Below are 16,430 nucleotides of genomic sequence, written 5' to 3' on the forward strand. Positions count from 1 at the left end.
GCTATCAAACAAGCTAAGCGTCAGTACAGAGACAAAGTAGAATCTCAATTCAACGGCTCAGACACAAGAGGCATGTGGCAGGGTCTACAGTCAATCACGGACTACAAGAAGAAATCCAGCCCAGTCACGGACCAGGATGTCTTGCTCCCAGGCAGACTAAATAACTTTTTTGCCCGCTTTGAGGACAATACAGTGCCACTGACACGGCCTGCAACGAAAACATGCGGACTCTCCTTCACTGCAGCCGAGGTGGGTAAGACATTTAAACGTGTTAACCCTCGCAAGGCTGCAGGCCCAGACGGCATCCCCAGCCGCGCCCTCAGAGTATGCGCAGACCAGCTGGCCGGTGTGTTTACGGACATATTCAACCAATCCCTATACCAGTCTGCTGTTCCCACATGCTTCAAGAGGGCCACCATTGTTCCTGTTCCCAAGAAAGCTAAGGTAACTGAGCTAAACGACTACCGCCCCGTAGCACTCACTTCCGTCATCATGAAGTGCTTTGAGAGACTAGTCAAGGACCATATCACCTCCACCCTACCTGACACCCTAGACCCACTCCAAATTGCTTACCGCCCAAATAGGTCCACAGACGATGCAATCTCAACCACACTGCACACTGCCCTAACCCATCTGGACAAGAGGAATACCTATGTGAGAATGCTGTTCATCGACTACATCTCGGCATTCAACACCATAGTACCCTCCAAGCTCGTCATCAAGCTCGAGACCCTGGGTCTCGACCCCGCCCTGTGCAACTGGGTACTGGACTTCCTGACGGGCCGCCCCCAGGTGGTGAGGGTAGGCAACAACATCTCCTCCCCGCTGATCCTCAACACTGGGGCCCCACAAGGGTGCGTTCTGAGCCCTCTCCTGTACTCCCTGTTCACCCACGACTGCGTGGCCACGCACGCCTCCAACTCAATCATCAAGTTTGCGGACGACACAACAGTGGTAGGCTTGATTACCAACAACGACGAGACGGCCTACAGGGAGGAGGTGAGGGCCCTCGGAGGGTGGTGTCAGGAAAATAACCTCACACTCAACGTCAACAAAACTAAGGAGATGATTGTGAACTTCAGGAAACAGCAGAGGGAACACCCCCCTATCCACATCGATGGAACAGTAGTGGAGAGGGTAGCAAGTTTTAAGTTCCTCGGCATACACATCACAGACAAACTGAACTGGTCCACTCACACAGACAGCATCGTGAAGAAGCGCCTCTTCAACCTTAGGAGGCTGAAGAAATTCGGCTTGTCACCAAAAGCACTCACAAACTTCTACAGATGCACAATCGAGAGCATCCTGGCGGGCTGTATCACCGCCTGGTACGGCAACTGCTCCGCCCTCAACCGTAAGGCTCTCCAGAGGGTAGTGAGGTCTGCACAACGCATCACCGGGGGCAAACTACCTGCCCTCCAGGACACCTACACCACACAGATCATCAAGGACATAAACCACCCGAGCCACTGCCTGTTCATCCCGCTATCATCCAGAAGGCGAGGTCAGTACAGGTGCATCAAAGCTGGGACCGAGAGACTGAAAAACAGCTTCTATCTTAAACAGCCACCACTAACATTGAGTGGCTGCTACCAACACACTGACACTGACACTGACTCAACTCCAGCCACTTTAATAATGGGAATTGATGGGAAATGATGTAAATATATCACTAGCCACTTTAAACAATGCTACCTTATATAATGTTACTTACCCTACATTATTCATCTCATATGCATACGTATATACTGTACCCTATATCATCGACTGCATCCTTATGTAATACATGTATCACTAGCCACTTTAACTATGCCACTTTGTTTACATACTCATCTCATATGTATATACTGTACTCGATACCATCTACTGTATCTTGCCTATGCTGCTCTGTACCATCACTCATTCATATATCCTTATGTACATATTCTTTATCCCCTTACACTGTGTATAAGACAGTAGTTTTGGAATTGTTCGTTAGATTACTTGTTGGTTATTACTGCATTGTCGGAACTAGAAGCACAAGCATTTCGCTACACTCGCATTAACATCTGCTAACCATGTGTATGTGACAAATAAAATGTGATTTGATTTGAACCTTAGAAGAATTCCACCACATTCAGATAGATACTTTACCAGGAGCACAACTTCATCACATTACTGGGGTTTTGGCCAAGTCCACCCCAAACCCCAACACCAAATTGGTTGTGCTGTCCTTGGGGATAAATAACAAAGACCAGGAAAGGAAATCAACAGCCATAAGCAAACTACAGATACTTCACAACAAAGCCACAGTCATGTATCCCAATGCCACCATCTACTGGCCAATCATCAACTTCTCACCCAACCACACGTCAACAGAAGGACATGCTGAAACATATCAACACATGCATCACCACACATTGCAATGCCCTCCTTGAAATACACCACACAGAATTCATCACTGAAAATCCTGACGCCATACATTGGACACCAGCTAAAATACTGAAACATTGGGCCACTCAGCTGAAGTGGTAGAAGAGGGTATGTGCATAGTGCAGTCCCTCCACCAACACACTAATATTGTGGATCTCTCCACAGTATTTGTTTTATCCCTTTCTGAGACTCGGCTGCTGGAGAAGGGCCTGGCGATTTTTCCCGACACGGATGCAGTCTGACTATGGGGACCTGCAAAGGGACATTCACAGGTTTCATAGAAACCTAAAGTTATTAGACCATTTTGACTGCACTAATGATTTTATTACTCAACCATTCACTGCAAGATCCCAATGGGAACCCCCACTAAAGACATTATCACAACCAACCCGAAAACGTATTAAAACCAACACACAGATTATCAGACATTTACATAGCTCTACTATTACAACCACACATAACATTACACAAAAAGAAAGACTAGCTATAACCAGGCTAGGACAAAACAAACATATAACAATTAAACCAGCAGACAAAGGCTCCAAGATAGTGATAATGGACAACCATCAATATCTCTTGGAAGCCAATCGTCAACTTTACAATACACAACACTACACTCCCATCCCCACTCCCACACAGACACAAGTCAGACAGATTATAGCAGACCTCTATAAAAATAAATACATTTCAAATAGACAAAGAATATTTAGATGGACCTGATATACCGAGACAGAGACTTATACCAGAGATGTGGACTGTCCCTTTTCGGGTCCCCATGGGAAGACCCATTGTCTCAGTCATCTCCGGCAGCTGAATTTATAGATCACTTTCTCAATCCCATCTCACAAAAGCAAGCCAGCTACATCAAGCACACATATCACTTCATAGACACACTTTGTACCATTCCAGTCCCAGCACACACATATATTTTCACCATAGATACAGACTCTCTTTATACAAAGATATACAGTACATCCCTTCAGGGATGGCAGCAGTGGGAGCCGCACTCCGAAGATATCCAGATAGATGGAGAACAGGCAAACACATTTTACAGCTACTTGAACTGGGGATCAGAAATAATTACATTACAGTTAACCAATACTATCTACAGATCCATAGGAGAGCAATGGGCAAAAAGTTTGCTCCAGCCTACGCCAACATATACATGGCAGACTGGGAGACCACAGCTTTGGACAAATGTCCACTGATTCCCACATTCGTAGACATCTTGAACAACCATCATCCTACTATTACAGTTAAATATGTCATACAACCACATAGGATAAACTTCTTAGACACTACCGTTTTCTCTCCAGACACTGAAGCAACCATAGTTTCCCTCAAAGAAACAGACACACATGCTCCACTGATCCAGTTTCCACCCCAAACATACCTTTAGGGGTATTGTCAAATCACAACTCATTCGATTCTACAGATTGTGTACTCAACAGACAAATTTTAATATAGCCACACACACATTGTTTGAGGCATTGAGGAGGAGGAGTTACTCAAAGCGGTCACTGAGATACATCAAAGCTGACATGCTAGCAAGCATCATCGAAAATCAATTGCCTCTCCCTCCTAACTTTAACCCACGCGCCCCTGTTCCTGATCCTATCCTTAACCCCAACCCTAATCCCAACCTTAACCTTAACCCACAGAACCCTGTTCCTGAATCTAACCCTAACCTTAACCCACAGAACCCTGTTCCTGAATCTAACCCTAACTTTAACCCACAGAACCTTGTTCCTGACCCTAACCTTAACCCACAGAACCCGCTTCCTAACCTTGTTCCTGACGCTAAATCTTAACCCACAGAACCCGATTCCCAACCCTAATCCCAAACCTTACGTTAACCCCCAGAATCTGGATCAGGACCAGCATGCCTATAAGGACCACCAGAACACTGGGGTTGGCTCCTACCTTCACCCTCAACACCACCACCACAGACGTCTGGGCCAGCCACCCATATCCCTTCCTCTCCCTTTCCCTAACCAGGGTCTGAATCCCAATCCCATCCCTTTCTGCTACCCTCAGACTTCCCTTAGAACACCCACTCCCATTTCTGCTACAGGGCCTGAACCCCAGAGGGTACCTATCATTAGCACTTATTCTCATACAAACCAATACATACATTCTAGACTAAAAAGCACATTTTCGAAAACACAACATGTATTCCTCCCACTACAACCAATCTCAGTTTACAAGGAGGAGCTCAAACCTGAAGGACCTTCTAGTTCATGCAAAATGTTCCAATAGGCGCTCTCCCTCATTACCCATGGAAAATCATTACTATAGACAACTGACAAACCCACACACACATACCTCCAGTCCAATCAAACAACTGATGAACACAAACAGCACCAACATCGTTTTTGCAATCACCTGTTCACTATGTAATAGTATCTGTCGGTGAAACTGGGTTTGCAATTCTAACACGTCTCAAACAACACCTATACACAATCAATAATATCAAATTGCCCACACATTTAGTCCAACATTTCCAAACACACCCCATTATATACCTGAATATCACTGGGATAGAAACTATTTCTACCTGGACCATAGGCCAGAGAAAGGCCGCAGAATCCAAGTGGATAGCCACTCTTAAATCTTTGGCTCCACTGCGTTTGAATAGCAAAACATAAGGAAAGGTTCAATATTCATACGTTTTTAGTTGGAGGATCAGGGGGATTGCTTGCACCCTGAGCTCTCGCCTTCCCTGGACCAGCCCAGGTAATTTGACATTTTCACACATACAAATTCCTTCCCAATAACAGAGGAGCCCACAATAGGCCAGTGCAATTCAAGGTGTTAAACCTCAATAAACATAATTTATCATTAACCTACGGGTAAGAAATTTGCCCCGGCATATGCAAACATCTACATGGCTGAATGGGAGAGAGATGCATTGGGCAAGTGCCCACATCAACCCACATTCTACTACAGATTTCTAGACGACATCATAATTTGAAATGTATTTGACCTTTTATTTAACTAGGCAAGTCAGTTAAGAATTTTATTTTATTCTTAATAACGGCCTAGGAGCCATGTTTACCTTGCCAGCTCGGGGATTCCATCTTGCAACCTTCCGGTTACTAGTCCAACGCTTCAACCACTAGGCTACCTGCCTCCCCATTATAGGAGCCTGGCCTCATGATATCCAACTGTTCACTGAATTCATTAGCATTCTCAACATTTACCACCTGTCTATTAAGGTTAAATATATAATAGATCCATGTGAAGTACATTTCTTGGATACTACAGTCTTCTTTAATCAGATAAACCAGTCCCAAATAACAGTACTCACTAAAGTTTATTTCAAACCAACAGATACACATGCTCTATGCCATAAACACACCCCAAACATACATTTAGAGGCATCGTTAAATCACAAATTACATGGTTCCATAGGATATCCTCCTGCAAACAGGATCTGGTAAAAGCAATTCGAACACTGTTCCATGCACTTAGACAGAGAGGCTACTCTAAACAATATCTCAGAACTATAAAAAAACAGCACCTTGGGGGCCCTCTCTCCCATTCAGCCAACACACTCACATAACACAAGTCTGTCCATGACCCTTTCTGACCCGAACCTTAATTTTAGAGGTTCTGGAGGCACTGCCAAATCCCCACACCTTACCCTGACCTCAACCCTGGCCATAACCCCCCCATTCCCCTTCCAAGCAGCAGACAATCCTCATCCCCTTAGTTACTACATTCTCACATAAGAGCCGACCATTACATCAGGCGTTCAAACACAAGTTTTCCATCACCTAACAGGCGCACACACACCCCTCCAGCCATATAGAATAATATCAGCATTTAGGGGGAATAAGCGTCTCAAAGACATCCTTATCCAAGCTAAATACAGTACCAAGACCCCACAACCACCCAAACCCTACACGGCCCACTTCAGTCCAAGACAATTCATTTCAAACTCATACCGCAAGACCTCCAGTTTTAGACTCCATTTCACTCTACACTCAAAATGTAATTTATATAATCATTTGCACATTTTGCAAAAAACACTACATTGGGGAAACCCAGTATACAATAGAAAATAGACTTAAACATCCATACAATATCAACCGGGCCCATCTACACACAGAACTAGTCCCTCATTTCCAGAATCACCCCATCACTTACCTCAATATATCAGGATTACAGTCGTGTTCTGGGTGGACCAGTGGGCGGCGAAAAGCAGTGGAATGTAGGTAGATAGGAGACCTACAAACAATTACACCCAGCGGTCTGAATGAGTGTTTTTAACCAGTTAGATAGGATCAATTGAAATAGAGAGCACTTGTTTACAGGGTTCTCAAGGAGTTGGAAGAAGGATGCACCATAAAACTAAAAACACAATAAATAAAGTTTGTTTGGCTTTTCTTATTTAACAGATGCATGCTTATTTATAATAGTTTTATTCCTTTCGTTTTTATGTATTTGAATTTGTTTTGACAATTTAGCACTTTGATGTCATTATACTTATATAGATATGGGTTTATAACGGTGTTTGTAATGTATTATTAAAGCATCTATCCCTTGACCCCTTGTATATTTTAATATCTTAGTCCCTTCACGGTCCTAGATAACCACTGTGCCCGGCCCCCCCTGGCTTGCGTGTCAATGCAGTGGAGTGCACCCATTCCCTTCCCCCCCTTCAGCTTCCACGTGTCAGAGATGGAAGTGGATCAACCGACTCAAAACTAGAAACCAACCCTAACCCTCTTTTAGCCTCTGAAGAAGCATTATATATGCAAAACGTCATGCCTTTTTTCCCTTTCCTTTTGTTTGATACAGTGAACTTATTGCAATTAGCTTTTGGAAGTTTTAATAATAAATTCACATTTTAATCCAGCTATTGGGAGGAAAAAATATACAATTTAAGAACCAACAACCGAAGACAACCTAAGAAGACAATCCAGAAATCAAGTTGACAACGAACAACACAAACTACCTGGGTCGCTCCCAGCCAACACAAGAAGGATAAGGAATCCATAAAACCTTAAAGGAATTCACCACTTCAACAGTACAACAGTCAAATTGGATGTAACATCCACCTGTGTTAATACACCTTTTTTTCCAGGTTTCATCACCCACAGAAGGCGATAAGCATAATCCAACAACTATCATTTGTTTGTGACTGAACATTAGCTGGGTTAAATATGCTTAGCAATAGATTTACTTTTTTGAACACCCTTCCTCAGGAGGGGTAGACAAACACCCACACTACAGTACAAAACACAAAGCCCAACACAACACCATCCACTCAACATACAACCAACCTACTTCAAACCGATACAAGCCATACACCACAAACAAATCATTGAACATGCACTCAACACTCAGACATTTTCAGTGTGAATGATGAAACGGGTCACTAAACTTAGACTTCATTAAACCATCATCCCCCATCAGAGACAAAGCAGAAAGTAGCTGACAATACAACAAATTGGATGTGAGCAAATATGCATATCTTGCGTGAACACTACCAGACAATACTAAACAATCTATCCCCTACAGCAGTGGTTCCCAAACGTATTTTATTAAAACAAATATATATATTTCACCTTTATTTAACCAGGTCGGCTAGTTGAGAACAAGTTCTCATTTACAACTGAGACCTGGCCAAGATAAAGCAAAGCAGTACAACACAAACAACTACACAGAGTTACACATGGAACAAACAAACATACAGTCAATAATACAAGAGAACAAGTGTATATACAGTGTGTGCAAATGAGGTAAGATAACGGAGGTAAGGCAATAAATAGGCCATAGTGGTGAAATAATTATGTTATAATTATATAGCAATTAAATACTGGAGTGATACATGTGCAAGTAGAGATACTGGGGTGCAAAGGAGAAAAATTAATAAAATAGATAACAGTATGGGGATGAGGTAGTTGGATGGGCTAATTACAGGTGGGCTATGTACAGGTGCAGTGATCTATGAGCTGCTCTGACAGCTGGTACTTAAAGCTAGTGAGGGAGATATGAGTCTCCAGCTTCAGTGATTTTTGCAGTTTGTTCCAGTCATTGGCAGCAGAGAACTGGAAGGAAAGGCGTTCAAAGGAGGAATTGGCTTTGGGGGTGACCAGTGAAATATACATGCTGGAGCGCATGCTACGGGTGGGTAATGCTATGGTGACCATGAGATAAGGCGGGGCTTTACCTAGCAAAGACTTATACATGACCTGGAGTCAGTGGGTTTGGTGACGAATATGAAGCGAGGGCCAGCCAACGAGAGCATACAGGTCACAGTGGTGGGTAGTATATGGGGCTTTGGTGACAAAACGGATGGCCCCGTGATAGACTGCATCCAATTTGCTGAGTAGAGTGTTGGAGGCTATTTTGTAATTGACATCGCCGAAGTCAAGGATCGGTAGGAAAGTCAGTTTTACGATGGTATGTTTGGCAGCATGAGTGAAGGATGCTTTGTTGCGAAATAGGAAGCTGATTCTAGAGATCATTTTGGTTTGGAGATGCTTAATGTGAGTCTGGAAGGTAAGTTTACAGTCTAACCAGACACCTAGGTATTTGTAGTTGTCCACATAGTCAAAGTCAGAACCGTCCACAGTAGTGATGCTGGGCGGGCGGGCAGGTGTGGTCAGCGTTCGGTTGAAGTGCATGCATTTAGTTTTACTTGCATTTAAGAGCCGTTGGAGGCCACGGAAGGAGAGTTGTATGGCATTGACGCTCATCTGGAGGTTAGTTAACCTCTCTGGGATATTCGGGATGATAGCATCCCACCTCAACAACAGCCAGTGAAAGTGCTGGGCGCCAAAAAAAAAAAGGAAATCTCAAAATTAAAATTCCTCAAGCATACAAATACACAATTTTAAAGAAAAACTTCTTGTTAATCCAGCCAGTGTCTGATTTCAAAAAAGGCTTTATGGCGTAAGCACCTAGTCACAGAAAAACACAGCCATTTTTACAGCCAAAGAGGGGTCACAAAAAGCAGAAATAGAGATACAATTAATCACCAACCTTTGATGATCTTCATCAGATGACACTCATAGGACTTAATGTAACACAATACATGTATGTTTCGTTTGATAAAGTTCATATTTATATTTTTTATTTATTTATTTTTTATTTCACCTTTATTTAACCAGGTAGGCTAGTTGAGAACAAGTTCTCATTTGCAACTGCGACCTGGCCAAGATAAAGCATAGCAGTGTGAACAGACAACACAGAGTTACACATGGAGTAAACAATTAACAAGTCAATAACACAGTAGAAAAAAGGGGAGTCTATATACAATGTGTGCAAAAGGCATGAGGAGGTAGGCGAATAATTACAATATTGCAGATTAACACTGGAGTGATAAATGATCAGATGATCATGTACAGGTAGAGATATTGGTGTGCATATAAAAAAATCTGAGTTTACATTGGCACGTTACGTTCAGTAGTTCCAAAACTTCTGGTAATTTTGCAGAGCCACATGAATTTACAAAAATACTCATCATAAATGTTTTTAATTTATTTATCCATTATTTTACCAGGTAAGTTGACTGAGAACACGTTCTCATTTGCAGCAACGACCTGGGGAATAGTTACAGGGGAGAGGGAGCCAATTGTAAACTGGGGATTATTAGGTGACCGTGATGGTTTGAGGGCCAGATTGGTAATGTAGCCAGGACACTGGGGTTAACACCCCTACTCTTACGATAAGTGCCATGGGATCTTTAATGACCTCAGAGAGTCAGGACACCCGTTTAACGTCCCATCCGAAAGACGGCACTCTACACAGGGCTGTGTCCCCGATCACTTCCCTGGGGTATTGGGATATTTTTTTAGACCAGAGGAAAGAGTGCCTCCTACTGGCCCTCAAACACCACTTCCAGCAGCATCTGCTCTCCCATCCAGGAACTGACCAGGACCAACCCTGCTTAGCTTCTGAAGCAAGCCAACAGTGGTATGTATGCAGGGTGGTATGCTGCTGGCATTTTGATGAAAATACAAGTGTTATACATGGAACTTTAGATAAACTTCTCCTTAATGCAACCACTGTGTCAGATTTCGAAAAAGCTTTACCGAAAAAGCACACCATGCAATAATCTGAGTACAGCGCTCAGACAAAAAACAGCCAAACAGATATCCGCCATGTTGTGCAGTCAACAGAAGTCAGAAATAGCATTATAAATATTCACTTACCTTTGATCTTCACCAGAATGCACTCCCAGGAATCCCAGTTCCACAATAAATGTTTGATTTGTTTGATAAAGTCCCTCATTTATATCCAAATACCTCCCTTTTGTTCGCGCGTTTAGTACACAATCGAAAATCACGACGCGCAGGCAAGTCCATGCGAAAGTTCAGATGAAAAGTTATATTACAGTTCGTAGAAACATGTCAAATGAAGTATAGAATCAATCTTTAGGATGTTTTTATCATAAATCTTCAATTATTGTTCCGACCAGAGAATTCCTTTGTCTGTAGAAATGCAATGGAACGCAAGCTAACTCTCACATGAATGCGCGTCACTAGCTCATGGCACTCTGCCAGACACCTGGCTCAAACAGCCCTTATGAGCCCCCACCTTACAGTAGAAGCATCAAACAAGGTTCTAAAGACTGTAGACATCTAGTGGAAGCCTTTGGAAGTGCAATATGACCCCATAGACACTGTTTTTGATAGGGAATGAGTTGAAAAACTACAAACCTCAGATTTTCCACTTCCTGGTTGGACTGTTACTTAGAGTGTTTTCTATCCAAATAATGTGTTTTCTACTAATAATATGCACATATTAGCAACTGGGCCTGACTAGCAGGCAGTTTACTCTGGGCACCCCTGTGCCACCCCCATAGAGACTGCCAGACTGCCAACTCTGTCTGAAAAGTAGTTGGTGAACCAGGCGAGGCAGTCATTTGAGAAACCAAGGCTGTTGAGTTGAGTCTGCCGATAAGAATGTGATGATTGACAGAGTTGAAAGCTTTGGCCAGGTCGATGAATACAGCTGCACAGTATTGTCTCTCATCAATGGCGGCTATGATATCGTTTAGGACCTTGAGTGTGGCTGAGGTGCACCCATGACCAACTCAGAAACCAGATTGCATAGCAGAGAAGGTACGGTGGGATTTGAAATGGTCGGTGATCTGTTCTGTTATAGTCCCATACCCCTTCAAACATTCAACCTCCAGCTGCATACCCCCTCTAACACGAGGGTCAGCGCACTCTCAAATTTAGTTTTTTTTTTTGCCATCACTCTAAGCCACATACGATACATTTATTAAACATAAGAATGAGGTTGAGTTTTTGTCACAACCTGGCTCTTTGGAAGTGACAAAGTGCTCTTATAGTACCAGGGCACAAATAATAATATATTAATTATGCTGTTTATTTAACCATCTTACATACAAAACCTTATTTGTTCATAGAAAATGGTGAATAACTCACCACAGGTTAATTAGAAGGGTGTGCTTGAAAGGATGCACATAACTCTGCAATGTTGGGTTGTATTGGAGAGTCTCGGTCTTAAATAATTTTCCACACAGTCTGTGCCTGTATTTAGTTTTCATGCTAGTGAGGGCCAAGAATCCACTCTCACATAGGTACATGGTTGCAAAGGACATCAGTGTCTTAACAGTGTGATTTGCCATGGCAGGATACTCTGAGCGCAGCCCAATCCAGAAATCTGGCTGTGGCTGATTAAATTAAATTTTCACAGAACCGCTTGTTGCAATTTCAATGAGGCTCTTTTGTTCAGATATCGGTAAGTGGACTGGAGGCAGGGCGTGAAAGGGATAATGAATCTAGTTGTTTGTGTCACATTTGACATTGTCCGTAAGCTTGAGTTACTTTGCACACAAAATCATACAATGATTGAAAGACCTGTGTTGTCCTTGTTAATGCGAAAAGAGAAGTGCTCCAACTTCATAATCATAGCCTCAATTTTGCCCCGCACATTGAATATAGTTGTGGAGAGTCCCTGTAATCCTAGATTCAGATCATTCAGGTCAGAAAAACATCACCCAGATAGGCCCGTCGTGTGAGAAACTCGTCATCATGCAAGCGAAAATTATGGTCAGTAAAGAAAACTTGTCTCTCAATTCAAAAAATGTGTCAATACTTTGCTCCTTGATAACGAGCGCACTCCTGCATGTTGTAAAAGTTACATGGTCGCTGCTCATATCATTGTATAGTGCAGAAATTACATGAGTTCAGGGGCCTTGCTTTAACAAAGTTAACCATTTTCACTGTAGTGTCCAAAACGTCTTTCAAGCTGTCAGGCATTCCCTTGGCAGCAAGAGCCTTTGGGTGGATGCTGCAGTGTACCCAAGTGGCGTCGGGAGCAACTGCTTGCACTTGCGTTATGTTATATAAATAAACTAATATAAAGCGTTACTAGCAGACCAAAGCTCTGGTTAAACCAGATGCCCTCAGATAACTCTGGGCCCAGTGTCTTCAGCCAAGTCTAGAGCCTGTGTGCAATAACATGATTATCCGAAGGACACACAGCTGCCATCACGCAAATATTACTCCCCTGTAAAACTACAAAGAGCATCCTGCAACACTAACGAGCTTAGAAGTGCCAAGCTATCTCGCTGGCATTGAACCCAGCATGCACTCCTGCAAAGACAGGAAACACCTGAGCCTAAAGCAGACAGTACCAATATCCACGTTTCCTTGACACACACACATTTCATGAAAGCACTGTACACACACACTCTACCCCCCCCCTACTGGTCGGGTGCCAAGAGCAATGGACTTTGCTGTGCACCAAGGGGGCCCGCTCTGGCTAGAGCAAGGCCCGCCTCCAACTCTTCATGACCAGTCAGAAGATCAACACGACGAGACTCCACCTACATTATTCTGTGTATACATTCTGCTGTAAACTCTGGCTGAGCTGCCTAACTATTCTGACTCCTCACAGGAGTCACATTCCTTAGGTCCGTGCACGATAAACGGCAGGACAAGATATCTTTGACCAATAAACAGCCTTTTTGATACACCTGATTCCACTCTGTCCAGCGTCGTTGTTTTGCATTCCCTCTCCAGTATGAAACACCAACAAAATGGTAGCATGAGGATGGTTATTCCTGGATTCGATCTATGATAATTGGTGTGAGAGGACGAAACTGATGACGGCTCAAAATCAGACGGAAGTGTGACCTGTCCAAGAGACAATCAGCCATTCGTCTTGCCTCAGGAAATCTGATCGGAGCGCTCTACTTGAAAGGTGAGCAAGAGCCTGTTAAATCGAAATCTGCATATTGTATTATAGTCTAAACCAAATTTTGATCAGAAAGTACTGAGCGTGCGTATGAATCGTTGCCAAATTATTTTTTACATAAGAACCTAAGGCATTGATTAAGGATATCTTGTTTTGTATAAAGACAAAAAAAAAAAAAAAATATATTATTTTATTTTTTATTTTTATTAATTGGCCTATACTGAGTTATTTTAATAGGAATGAGTGAATTGTGATTGACCAATATGTTAAATTCCTTCAGGACCCTGTTTGTTCTGAAATCTGCATAGAAAACTGTCCTAATTATATATATATTGGGTTGTGTATAGAGGTGAGGGAAAGCAGAGGCTGTGTTTTAACATGTAAAGGACACGATTATGAATGTTGGAAATTCTATGTGAATTTCGTATGAATGACAGTAGTGTTGAGAAAACATATTAACCAGAGTTGACGTTCCATGATTTTGAGACCGGGGAAATTAAATTGAGAGAAACGTTTGTCGCGGAGTAAACCGCTAGGTTGGGATACGTAACTGGGCTATTATGCACACGTGCTGATAGACAAAGCTACCTTAGTAGTCGAATGGCCGTGCAACTTTGATTGACAGCCGCCGGGCTAAAACACTGATTTTCGCTTTTTTCATTGCTGTTGATATTGCCTAAAGTTTAAAATTGTTCTGACAATTCTTATAGAATCGCTTGAATTTACTGATATAAGTTCATAAAGGAAGTTACTGAATTATTTACAGAAAGTATTTAAATGATTTGCTAAATTTTTTTTTTTTTAATTCTTCTATTTTTCTATTTCCTGACGTACTAGAATTATTCTGACAGTTGTTATAGAATCGCTTGAATTTACTGATATAGGTTCATAAAGGCAGTTACTGAATTATTTACAGAAAGTATTTAAATAGTTCGCAGAACATTTTTTTAGTTCTTCTATATTTCCTACAGGGCTAGAATTACTCTGACGATTGATATAGAACCGCATATATTCACTGATATATTGTTCCAAAAGGAAATCGCCGAATCATTTCTAGAAAATACTTAAATAAATCACTGAACGAATTCAAATTACTGCCGGAGAGGCACACACGTAACTGCCCCTACATTACTAATCTGACCAAGGGTGGGGGCGCATATGGGACAACTTTGAGCTAGCGATACAGTACATTCCCAGGTCTCGAACAGAGACGGGCTGAGTATACAAAGATAGAAATAAGCTACACAAAGGACTGACTAAAACCTAGATAAACGCATTATACACATTATCAGACAAATTAGATAAAAAATGTCTGCAGCCACCACGCCCAAACTCAAATTACGCATGTGCACCACCATGTGACCCAGCACAACAAGGAAAGAGGGGGTGCTGAGAGCCAGGTCCAGTCTCTGCAGGTGCAGCTGTCAAAGCTCCAAATAAAAGATGAACAAAAGGGGGAGAAACCTAAAAAAACAAATGATTGCAGTAGAAACTCAAGACCAAGGGGAGCAGCCAGATATCACTCAGATCGTAGCACAGACTGTCTCTCAGATGATCCAACAGCAGGCAGCCCCACTCACTGCCCCTATGGGGGCCCCACCACCCCAATACCCTCCCCCACAGCAGTATATCCTACAACAGCCACAACGGGGCCCCATACACTGGACAACCCAGAAAGGGAAACTACCAGTGTTTTAACTGCGGAATTCCCGGTCATTTTGCCAGAGATTGCATGAAACCACTCTCCCCGCAGCAACAACAATGGAGAGAAAGAGGACGTGGAGGAGCACCAGGAAGAGGGAGAGGAAGAGGAGGACCCTCTCCTAATCACATGCAGCAGCAACAGCAAGATTACAACCAACCACAGTTCCAAAGTATGGCAGGGAACACCATGCCCTGGCCATGTAGATGCCCACCACCCACGGCAGGAGAAGGGATACAACATTTTCAACAGCACACTGAACCAACTATGATGTGTGAAGTTGAGGGTGTCCCCCATCAGTTCCTGGTAGACACAGGATGCACCTATTCTACTATCAAGATCCCTCAAATACTACTGAAAGTGGAGTGGAAGTATCCACCAACCCTCCCTTTTCAACACCTGATCGCCCAGCAAGAATTATGATGATGCCACTCCAGCCGACGCCCACGCTGTCTGACACCCAAGAAGTATACTGGCTAAAATGCCTACCCACAGGGCCTACCACCCCTCACACCAGTTTAAGTTCAACCAACGGACAGCTCAAATCTACACTCTGCACCCATACAAGACTCCCCAAGCTGAGATCCATTGCACACTCAATGCAACAGAAACTGATGACTGCCCCTACACTGCAGACTGGGACGAAGACATGATGCACCTGACCCCACCTATCAGGTGTTGTACCATTGTGTGAGGCCCAGAGGGGGTGGCAGCACCGGTCATCCTACGATCAAGGAACCTCCATGCACCCCTGGCCTGGACGGCTGAAGCATCAACAGCCATAGCACTCCTGAAAACAGATCTAACAGCGGCAGCAGCTCTGACTGCACCTGACCACAAGAACAAGTTCCATTTGGATGTTTCTGAAAAGGAAGGATTCACCTCATCCGTCCTATTCCAGAAAAAAGAGGGGGAGAGAAGGGTCTTGATGTACTACTCTTCCAAACTTGACCACATTGAGGTAGGACAGACAACATGCTCCAGATACGTTCCTGCAGTAGCAAAAGCTATTGAAAAAACAGCTCACCTCGTGATGTCACCCTTGAATCAGCCATCATCCCTCAACCAGCACCTGCCCAATTAGCTGAAATCATCAGATTGACGCAGGCCCTCATCAGAGGAAAAGGAA

This window comes from Oncorhynchus nerka, linkage group LG28 (genome assembly GCF_034236695.1).
Source record: "Oncorhynchus nerka isolate Pitt River linkage group LG28, Oner_Uvic_2.0, whole genome shotgun sequence".
Taxonomy (NCBI): Eukaryota; Metazoa; Chordata; class Actinopteri; order Salmoniformes; family Salmonidae; genus Oncorhynchus; species Oncorhynchus nerka.